Source organism: Thamnophis sirtalis, unplaced genomic scaffold (assembly GCF_051295495.1).
Source record: "Thamnophis sirtalis isolate CommonGarterSnake01/CBP01778 unplaced genomic scaffold, rThaSir2_p1.2 scaffold_11, whole genome shotgun sequence".
Lineage (NCBI taxonomy): Eukaryota > Metazoa > Chordata > Lepidosauria > Squamata > Natricidae > Thamnophis > Thamnophis sirtalis.
Genome location: NW_028261391.1, coordinates 5,531,983 through 5,544,320, shown reverse-complemented (window position 1 = coordinate 5,544,320; position 12,338 = coordinate 5,531,983).

Sequence of the window (12,338 nt, the reverse complement as noted above, 5' to 3'; positions counted from 1 at the left end):
CAAAATCAAATAACCAAGAATAGCAAACTTGTGGGGATGGATTATGACTTTGAATCCAAACACCTTGCAGATTTTAAAGCTAGAACCATAAACATTTTCTATTTATTCTAGGAAGATGATAAGTGAGTAATGGCTGAACCTAAGTTCAGAATTGTAGTATCTGGACATGTTTCTTTGTGCATTTTTTGGGGTAATCTGATGTGATACATATGCACCCAGCTCTCTGTTTTAATAGAAAGGGTGGAAGAAAGGAAGCTAAATAGCTGAGCAACTACTACTTTCTGAAACTGCTCTGGAAATGAACAAAAGTGGGTCCATAAAGGCTGGCTGAGGAACTCTGGGAGTTGAAGTCCACAAGTCTTAAAGTTGCCAAGGTTGGAGACCACTGCTCTAGAGAACAGATTATTATTCCCTTTATGCATACATTGTCTCATCTTTCTGACCAACCTGTTGAGGGTCTTCAGTTTCCGTTTGCCTGAAAGAGTGAAAAAACTCAACGAAGAACCTGTTGTAAAAATGGCCACACATCCACACCCTTACAAACTGTGTGCTATTCCCACACAGCCTTAAACTTAGACCACAAAAAGCATACAATTATTAAAGAGTAGCTATTATGATAAATGTTTCCTATACAGTATATCTAGTCACTTAATATTGTGTTTTGCTTTTATTTAGTCACTATTAGAAACTTGTTCAATATATTGCTGAGTTCATACAACATACCTGACAAGGTCGACCAAAGACTAGGAGGCTGTGGGTGAAAAATGTGGTTTTCCTTTATTTAACATTTGTTTTCTTTGGGTGTTCAAAAATATATATTACTTTCAATTTAGTCTTAGTATCTATTTTCATTTTTAATAAATTTCTCCCATGGACTTCACATTCTCCAGCCAGAGCAAACTTCAGAAATAATCCAAAATGATATCATGCTTGAAGCGATGAAATGCTGCTGACAGAATGAACAGAAAAAGAAGAAAGGATGTGCCATCCATCCATATTCCAGGGCAGAATATCCACAAGAGCAACCAATACATTTTCTTATCCCATACCAGGGGTGGGTTTCAACCGGTTCGCGGCGGTCCCCGCGAACCGGTTGGTCGGCGAACCCGGAAGTAAGTAACTTCCAGGAACAGCGAAGGGCCCACCCGCCCGCCCGCATTCCTTACCCGGTTTTGACAAGTTCTGCGCTTCCACGCATGCGCAGGATGCATACAGCGCCTGCGCGATCCTCCAGGAGCAGCTGGAGCATCGCACAGACGCTAGTACACATGCGTGCGCTGCGCGCGTGCATGAGGACGCCGCCGGCCCCATTCCAACCGAACCGGTTGGAATGGGGCGAGAAACCCACCCCTGTCCCATACTTAGGCCTGAATGTAGACTGGAACCAAATGCTTCATCTAGAGCCCTCTCTGATTATAGTCTAATCACTTTCTATAGGAGACTTCCCACCCCCAATATTGCTCCACTTGTATTTTCTAGCAATTCCTCTCCCAGAATTCTTTGATTATTCAAAAACTTCTTCTGAATCAATGTAAAGAAAGAGGTCCCTTGGGGTTAATCCTGCCTAATCTCTTTGTTATCCCTGTATTCCCAAAATGCCTCCTGGAAACCAGTTGCACCTGAATGTTACGATCTAAATAGAGAGGTGGGTGATTGCAGCAAGCTTCCTGGTATATGGGAAGTGACCTCACCATGAGTGATGTGAATGTTCTAGATCAGGAGGGTCAAAACTCACATCATCATGGTGGCGTCATGTGACATATTGGGACATTTCTCCCTCCCCCACACACACACTTCACTAAACTGGACATGCAGATGGGTAGCATGTGACACATCTGATCCACGGGCCTGGAGTTTGACAGCCTTGTCCTAGATCTTCAGATTATATATTAGTTGAGAAAAAAGACCAGACCAAATATATGCTGTTCCCAGTGTGAGTGAGCATCATTTGGTTTTGTCTTAGTGGCCATGAATTTCTGAGTCACTTACCCTGCTCTGATGGCTGAGAGAGTGATATTTTTGAATCTAAGAAATTTCGATGAATTTGCCAACATCAAGGGAATGAGGTCAAAGAACTGGGAAACAAGGAAGGCAGTACAGCAGACATACTCACAGTTTATACTTGATTCTTTATTCAGAGCCACACAGAAGTTATCTAAGGAACACAATGTCTTGATACTGCAATCTTCTCCCAGGGGATCATTTCCATCTCTCTTCCCCTGACTTCATAGTTGGTATAAGAGCTGAAATCCTGGCTGGAGAATCTCAGACAGTGGCACGCCTGATTTTCATGAATATTCCAAAATAATTTGGAACATTCATGTTCCAAAATAATTTGGAACATTCATGTTCCAAAATAATTTGGAACATTCATGTTCCAAAATAATTTGGAATGCTTTAGATTTTGTATTTGTAAGCATGATCCCAGGATATTTAACTCTTTTCTTCACCTTAAAACTTGATTTCTTCATCAGAAGTTCAGTCTTGGGTATTTTGATTTTTAACCAGCATTTTTTTTTTGAAACTGGTTAAACCTCCAAAGTTGTTCAGCTTCTTCATCAGATATCCCATATCACTTTTGGCATCTGGTAGAAAAATAATTCAAGTATCAGCAAAAGCTCTCAGTTATATGTTTCATTCGTAATTTCCATTTTTAATTATTTTTCTTTGTTGAAAACTTCTGATACTAAAATAAGCAACAGTGGAGACAGAGAACATCCTTGTCTCATGCCTTTTTGGATTTCACACAGCTCATTTAAATCACCATTAGACCCATTAACTGTAACGTGTATTTGTTGAGATGTATAAATTGAATTGATCTCTTGAATAAATTTCTATTCAAAGTCCATATCCTCTAAAACCTGGAGCAGAGAGACTTAAATTAAATTGTCAAAGGCTTTCTCCGCATCCAGAAAAATTAAAGCTGCTTGTTTCTCATGCTATTGAAGGTATTCAATAACATTCAAAACTGTTCTCACATTGTCTCTGGTCCACTCACCAGCTCATTTCACTGTGATCCTTGGCTCTGCTCTCAAAATTTTGTATTCCTCATCATGCAAAATATCTTCAAACGGAACAGAACAAAAGCTTTCCTGATTTAGTCATTTAATCATAGCAAAATATAAAACTAATACAGATATAGTAACAGATGCAAAGAAATAAGAGGACATGTTCACAGTAAGTTGTCACTCCTGCAGTTATCTCTAACCTGTTCCAAATATTCTGCTCTCTACAAATTAGCCCTTGGCTTAGAGACTGGTCTTCTAGTGATATGTAGGATCAATCCCGGAAAAAAGTAAAACAGTTTCTCTTGGCTTTTTCTATATTCTTTAGTTTTGAAAAAGAATCTCAATAAGCAAACCTTTCTGAAAAGTAGCATTTGCAATCAAAATGTCCAATGTCTTTGCTATAACATGCAGTCTTAATCATGAAATACAGATTCATGGTAAACAGTTTCGCCTAACTTGCCCAGTACCTAACTTTTTAATATTTTATTTAGTTTGTCAAACATGTACTAGATAACAGGTATAAGTATAAACGTGGATATGAACAAAGGAAATGAGTACAAATAAATGGGGACAGTAGGACAGGGAGGGTAGGCATGCTAGTGTGCTTATGCGGGCCCCCTTTATGGACCTCTTAGGAATCGGATGAGGTCCATGGTAGACAGTTTAAGGTTGAAGCTGTGGAGGTTTGAGAATGTAACCATGGAGTCAGATAGAGCATTCCAGGTATTGATCACTCTGTTGCTGAAGTCGTATTTTCTGAAATTGAGTTTGGAGCAGTTTACCTTGAGTTTCTATCTATTGTTTGCCCATGTATCATTGAGGTTGAAGTTGAAATAGTTGTTGACCGGTAGAACTTTGTAGCACACAATTTTGTGTACTATGCTTAAGTCAGACTGTAGGTGGTGTAGTTCCAGGTTGCCCAAGCCCAAAACTTTGAGTCTGGTGGCATAAGGGATTCTATTGTGAGTAAAGGAGTGGCGTTCTCTTCTCGTGAAATACCTCTGGACCCACTCAATTGAATTGATGTCCAATATACAGTGTGGATTCCAGGCAGACGAGCTGTATTCGAGAATTGGTCTGGTAAAGGTTTTGTATGCTCCAGTTTGCAGTACAATGTTACTGGAGAAGAAGCTATGCAAGATTAGGTTAACAACTCTTAATGCCTTTTTGGCAATGCTTTTACCGTGAGCTCTGGGGCATAGATCATTTGAGATGAGTACTCCTAGGTCTTTGTCAGAGTGAGGGTCATCTACGAGGTTGTATCCACCCATTAATAATTCTATATTCAGAAGTAGTTTTCAAGAAACTGTGTAATGGGAAGAATCATTTAGCTGTACAATGCTGTTGGTAGAATTACCATACTCTAGTAATATTCCTCAAACAGTCACTAGCAAAATTAGTCATTGTGTGCTGAGTACAGTTGAAACAATCCCTTTGTCTAGATAATGAAAGCTACATTCTTCTTCCAGGCTCCACTCTTTCATCAAAAAATCAGAGGGAAAAGAATCATCCAATTCAAGATGTAGGTTACAAAACCAAAAAAATCAGGAGCAGGTTTTTAAGTTGCTGATCCTATAGAATTATTTTGGAATGCTATAATAATACACAAACATCATGATTCTATCTACAGTGAAGGAGCAAAAGGTTTTTCCTTAAACCAATGTATCACCAAGAAACAGTTACACAGAGCAGAACAAAAATGGGGGGTGGGCAATTTATGTGCTGGAAAAGTTGTTTATGACTGTCTGCCAACCACGACGTGCATTCTTGGAGAAATGTTTCAGTTGGAGAGAGAAAAAGCTCATTCCCTTTCTCTTGGTCTAAGAGAAACAATGAAAAGCTTATCAGATTAGTGATCTAAAAAGTATTTGCAGAAGCATGCTGAAAACCTCACTATCTTCTTTTGGACTTGTGTTCCTTTTTTGGAGGCTAATTTCACCATGTATTTTTCTTCATATCTAAGAGTGGGATCATCCAGGGGGAACTGAAGAAACTTCTCAAATAGGAAGAGAAATGTCTTCAAAGAAAAACAAAGCCCAGTTGCCTTTTGAAAAAGCATCTCTAGGACATCCATAACCTGAATGGCAGAGACTCTCCATAGACAGAGACAGGGGACAACCCCTTCCTTTCCCCTGAATAGATTTTGAAATTTCAGGAATAATTTCTGTTGCCATTTCAACAGAGGCACCCTGAGAGAAGGCTGAAAGAAACCTCAGTAGCAGCAATCAACCAGCTATACAATATTATTTCTGTAGGCAGAATATATTTTATTTGATTTATTTATCAAGTTTATGCACAGCCCAGTTCATCTAAGTGAATCTGGGCAGTTTACATACAGCCATATAAAAGAGAAATAGATAGAAATGTTAAAACCAGAGTAAAGTAAATTTAGTTATACGTGTCACAGATTGTCTCCAGGTTTTCTATGTTTCTCTGGAGCCAGAGAAATGGACTCTTGCCACAATCTCAGCTTCCTATTGAGCAAAGTGCAGCATCGAGACCAATGCAAGTTCCAGAGAGTGCAATTGTCCTCGGCTGAAGATGACTTCTTTCCCTGACAGTGCAATAAGGCTGCTTATTAAGTGTGAATGGGCATGACCAGATTCTTTTTGATTTGGGATGGCTATTGATTAACAAGTCTCCCCTCCACCCTCTCTCCATGAGTCATCAATCACAAGGAAGTTGCTCAGTTATTATAACAACTAATCCAATAATGTGTATGGAGATTGTTTTGCCCTTGTGGCAGTGGTGACATTCAAATATTTTTACTATCGGTTCTGTGGGCATGGCTTGGTGAGTGTGGCTTGGTCATGCAATTGGGTGGGCATGAGTGGGTGGGCATGTGAGTGGGTGGGCATGGCCACGTCAATGTCACTCCCACCCAGTCACATGACCACCCCCAGCCACACCTACCCAGGTTTTGTGGCTCCCAATGTTTTCTGTGGGAAATGGGTCATGTGACTGGGTGGGCATGGCCAACTTGATTGGTGTCATTCTTAGGATTCTCTCCTCAGTCCAACTCACAATAAAATATTACTTTTCCAATATTTAGAATATTCCAGAAGAACTGAAAAAGGCCATTCAAAAACAAAAAAACAATAAAACACCTGGGCCGGATGGGCTTCCGTCGGAAATATATAAAAAACTTCAAAATACCATGGAAGACAAATTATTAGAACTATGTAATGAGGCACTACAAAATGGTAGGGTCCCAAAATCATGGGGGGAAGCTTACATCACCCTAATACCAAAGGAAGAGGCGGACAGTAGCAAGGTCCAAAATTATAGACCCATATCCCTGTTAAACGCAGATTACAAAATTTTTGTATCAATATTGGCGGAAAGACTAAAAATAATATTAAATCAAAGTATCCATTCGGATCAAAACGGCTTTCTCCCAAAAAGACATATTAGAAACAATACAAGAATAATAATTGATACCCTGGAATTCTATCAAACAAGATCCGAGAAACAACTCGCATTAATTTTTGTCGACGCCCAGAAAGCCTTTGATAACCTAGATTGGAACTTTCTAATCACTCAACTAAAAATGATGAAATCTGGCGACAAATTCATTAAGATTATAGAATCTATATATTCACGGCAATCTGCAAATATCATAGTCAACGGGGAACTAACGGAGAGGATACAAATTGGAAAGGGTGTTAGACAAGGGTGCCCGCTCTCCCCACTACTATTTATTATGTCACTAGAGGTTCTTTTAAATCGGATAAGATCAAATCAGGAAATTAGGGGCTTGACCATAAAAAAAGAACAATATAAAGTACAGGCCTTCGCGGATGACATGGTCTTTATCGTGGAAGACCCCTTACTTTCAGGACCGAATTTGATGAAGGACATTGAGAACTTTGGGTGTGTGGCCGGTTTAAAAATAAACAAGGAAAAAACAAAAATGATTATAAATTTTTTCCCCAAAAACCAGATTGGAGAACTAGAGAAAACAATGGAATTAAAGGTAACTAAAAAAATTAAGTATTTAGGGATCTGGCTGTCTGCGAAATGCTCTTCCATAAAAGAAGACAACTATGATAAGTTGTTACAGAATACTCAAAAGGACTTAAAAACCTGGTCAAAACTACAACTATCACTGATGGGAAGAGTCACAGTAATTAAAATGAATGTTTTGCCAAAAATCCTCTACCTATTTCAAACGGCACCGGTCAAGTTAGGGGAAAATTTTTATAATGATTTGGACAAAATGATTCGAAACTTTATATGGAATGGTAAAAAGCCCAGAATAAAATATATGCACCTGCAGGATAAAAGAACTCAAGGGGGAATGGGATTACCGGAATGGAAAACATATCATCAAGCAGCAACAACTATGTGGATAAAAGAATGGGTAATGTTAGCTAATAAAAGAATCTTAACAATAGAGGGCCACGACCTGCAATACGGGTGGCACAACTACTTATGGTGCGAGGGAAATAAAATCCACAATTATTTTAGTAGACACCATTTAAGGGGGGTATTAATTAAGGACTGGCTGGAAATTAGAAGGAAATACTACACGCAACTACCTAAATGGATATCTCCAACGGAAGCCCTGATATACCCGAATTTGATAAATCTGGATAAAATTGTTACCTACTAACAGTTGCTAGACGACCAAAACAAACTAAACCCCAGGGAAAATTTGGCTGATAAGGGAATAAACATCGATTGGTGGCCATATCTTCAAATTCAAAACAAACACAAATTCGATCTAGCACAACCCGGCTTCCAGAACAAGAACCAGGAATTAGATAAAATCTTAATTGGACCAGATGAGAAACTAATTTCAAAAATATACAACTGCTTACTGATTCGAAAAACGGAAGCAGAAAGAGTAAAAGAAGTCATGGTAACCTGGGCCCAAAACATCGGCCACACAATAGACCTAGACGACTGGGAAAGAGTCTGGGAATGGAACCTAAAATTGACAAAATCGACGGCCTACAAAGAAAATATATATAAAATGTTCTACCGCTGGCATCTTCCACCGACAAGACTGGCGAAAATTTCTTCAAAACTTTCGGCCATATGCTGGAAATGTAAAACAGTGCTGGGCACGTACTACCATATGTGGTGGACGTGTCCGGTTGCCAAAGCGTATTGGAAGCAAATACTAGGATGGCTGAATGGAATCTTGTCAATTAAACTATGTCTGAAGCCGGAAACCTTCTTATTAGGGATAATAGATCAAAAAATATGCAAATCTAACCAATACCTCCTAGTCCATATTCTGACAGCGTCAAGGATTGTTTACGCACAGTGCTGGAAGAGTGAAAATGCCCCCACCAACACTATGGTGATGAATAAAATTTTAGAACTAGCAGAAATGAACAGATTGACGATGCGAATTAACGACAAAGAAGATACAGACTTTTATACAGTCTGGGAGAAGCTGTACAAATGGCTTGATGAGTCAGTGAAGACTTAGACACAAAAAGAGATAGCTGACTAACCTAATACGATTAAACCAATAACTCAAATGAACAATATACAACAACTGAGAGATAAGCGAATGGAGAAATGTATTAGGGGTGAGAACCCACCGTCGAGCAATTTTGTTAGACTACAATTTTGGGAAAACTTAAAAAAGCTGATAGGAAATCCGCTATAACTACCTGCATGGAATTAGCAATTAAACTTCATTTTAGATGAGGCGAGAGGATTTATAATCCTTGCCTCTTTAAGCAAGGAAAGGAAAAGAGAACAAGGTTGTCCTCAGCAGAGGAAAATATGTAAATGTAACAAAGGTTAGAGGGGAGGGAGGGAGGACAGTAGGGAAGTCAGGATGGAGAGGAGAAAGGAGAGGATGAACGCTTCCCTTTCCTACCACTTCCCACTTCCTCCCCTTCCAGAACCTCCGATGAATGGCCTACCTTTCCTTGACTGCCCAATGGGATCAAATAGCCCCCCCCCACCCACCAGATTTCTTTCTTGTGTTCACTGTTAACTCTGCCTATCGTTCTTGCTTTCCATCGGTGGCTCTTCTCTTCTACTTCCTTTTCCTGCCTACCCTCCTTTCTCTAAGCTGGAATTTTTTTTCAACCTTGTCAACGTTAAGATACTTGGACTTCAGCTCAGCACGCTGGCTGCAGAATTCTGGGAATTGAAGTCCATGCAACTTAAAGTGGTCAAGGTTGAAAATCACTGTTCTAAGCTAAATTCTTTTTACATTCGCTGGTGCATTTTGAATTCCTTCTTCATTTTCTCCTAGTGGCTTTTTTTTTTGGTGCTAGGGATCCTACTTTATACTGCTGGGCACGATCTCAACAGAGAAGCTATTCTTTGGGGGGAGGGGGGTTTGCTTCTGCAGGATGGCAAACCCTAAGAATTCGTGGAGAGACCATTATTTCCTTTCCTCGTTTTCTCCCTCCTGGATTTGCCTGGGAAGGGCCGGATGAGATGGTCTAAGAACCCCTCAGGCCCTGCATCAGGGGTGAAATGCTACCGGTTCTGACCAATTCACCTGAACCAGTAGTAACAAATGCTACCAGTTCACCCAAACTGATATTTCCGACAATCAGCTGGGTGACTGGGTCGCAGTACCAGTCCTCTTTAAAGAAAAAAAAGATGGAACTATGAGGTTGTGTGTGGACTTTTGAGGGATTAATGGGGTGTGCGTGCACAACTTATACCGATACCCCTCATGAACGACATGCTATCTCATCTGGCCAAGGGAAAAGTCTTCACCAAACTAGACCTCAGAGAAGCATACTACCGATTACATATCAGAGTGGGAGATGAGTGGAAAACAGAGTTCAACTGCCCCCCAGGGAGCTTTCAATTCAAAGTGATGCCTTTCAGACTGCAGGGGGGCCCAGCGGTATTCATGCAGTTAATAAACAAGGTGTTGCATGAGCACCTCTACAAGGGGCTCCTCGTCTACCTAGATGACATCCTTATCTACACTGAGATCATGGATGACCACCGTACCCCTGGTCTGCCAAGTACTAGGAAAACTTCTGGCAGCCAACCTGTACGTCAAGGTATCAAAATGTTAATTCCACCATGCATGGTTAGACTACCTGGGTTACTGTGTGTCAAATGAGAGAATAGAAATGGACCCAGCCAAAGTACAAGGCTTCTTAGGCTGGCAACTGCCTCACACCCACAGACAACTAGAAAGCTTCCTAGGTTTTGCGAACTTCTACAGGCAATTCATCCCCTCCTTTGTGAAAATTGCCAAACCCCTAACAGTCCTTCTGAAGACAGGGAGCCCAGGAACGAAACCCCGTCTGGGACAACCCTTACAGTGGGACCTAACCTGCCAAGAGGCGTTTGAAACACTAAAAGAAATGTTTGCAAAGGAGTCAGTGCTGAAGCATCCTGACCCCAAGCAACCTTTCGTGATCCAGGCAGATGCCAGTGACATGGCAGTTGGAGTGGTGCTACTCCAAAGAAACAACCAAGGAAACTTACAACCTTGTGCCTACACCTCCCGCAAGCTCACAGAAACAGAGAGATGATGGGCCGTGTGGGAAAAGGAGGCTTTTGCAGTGAGATGGGCACTGCTAACCTGGAGACACCTGTTGGAAGGGGGACAGAAACCGTTCAAAGTCTGGACTGACCACAAAAATCTGGAGACGCTTAGGACCCCACGGAAACTATCACCCAAACAGGTCTGATGGGCTCAATACTTCAACCATTTTGATTTTGTTTTAAAGCACATTCCAGGCTGACGCCCTCTCCCGCATGCCTCAGTACAAATGCGAACAGGAGTATGTAGTGGATGCCATCATTCCCTCTACCCAAATCGCTGCCAAGTGACCACCAAATGGCAATGCCATGACCGGCAAGACCTAACCACGAGGCTCAAAACCGAACTGCTAGCAGACCCCTGGTTCCAAAACAACCAACACATCTTGACAAAAAGAGATGACCTTGCATGGAAGGGGACAAAACTCTATGTCCCAGAATCCCTACGTACCCAAATTCTCCAGATGAGTCATGATGCCAAACCGGCAGGCCACTTTGGGATCCTAAAGACTTTACACTTAGCCCGGAGACAATTCTGGTGGCCTGGCATGAAGAAAGATGTAGATAGTTATGTGAAAAGTTGTACCATCTGTGCCACAATGAAGAGACCACCAGGAAACCCCCCCCCCCGGACTACTGTAAACAGTAGCAGAGCCAACGAGGCCATGGGAGGAGATCGCAATGGACTTTATGGTAGAGTTGCCAAAAAGTGGGGGAAACACGGTGATTTGGATTGTAATAAATCTGTTCTCCAAACAGGCATGCTTCATATCCTGCAGCGGACTACCCTTGGCTCACAAGCTGGCTAAACTGTTCGTGAAGCGTATCTACTTACTGCATGGAGTACCTCGAAGAATTATCTCAGACAGACCGGTCCAGTTCATGTCTAAGTTCTGGGGGGAGTTCCTGCAGTTCATTGGATCATCTCAGGGTCTTAGTTCAGCTTTTCATCCAAGTACCAATGGGACAGCAGAGACTGAATGCCATGGTGGAGCAGTACCTGAGGTGCTACGTGAACTATCAACAGTCTAATTGGGCAGACCTTTTATCTTTTGCTGAGGTGGCGTACAATAATGCTGTTCACAGTAGCACAGGACTCACACCATTCAAAATAGTGAGTGGTATGGACTTTGAAAAGGTTTACCTCTCCACAAAATATTTGAGATTAAAACTGCCTAGCAAGAAACTGAGGCCGTAGTTTATGGAACCATTCCCCATAGTAAAGATCATCAACCCAGTCACAGTGCGATTGAACCTGCCTCGATTGTTGGGGAAGTTACACCCAGCATTTCATAGTAGCCTCTTGAAACCAGTGATTGGATCCACTTTGAGACCACTACCCTGGGAGCCCCCGGGCCCTATGGTCATATGGGGCCAAACCCATTATGAAGTTCAACATATCCTTCAAGATGGCACAGGAGAAAACTCCAATACTTAATCAAGTGGAAGGGCTACCCCTTATCAGAAGCATCTTGGGTGAAAAGTAGAAATATCCAGGCTGATTGTCTTATAGCAAAATTCCATGCAGAAAATCCAAGCAAGCCTGGGGGAGGGACACATGCCTAAGTTATGCACCTGTATTCAAATTGTTTTGTTTTACACAGGTCGCTTTCAGGAAGTGAGGGGAGCTGGATGTCAACACCGAAAGCTTTCCATGACTACTATCAACTTGAGAAGGGGTGGGGATGCCATGCATACTTTTGGCCAGAGTAAAAGTCTCATATTTCTGTACTGGGATGTGGATGTGCATGTCCAGAACCCTGTTGGAGAATGTGATTGATGATCTCACCCAGAGGGGAGGGGACACAGTGGTAAAGTTCAGATTTCATTAAGTGGGATTTA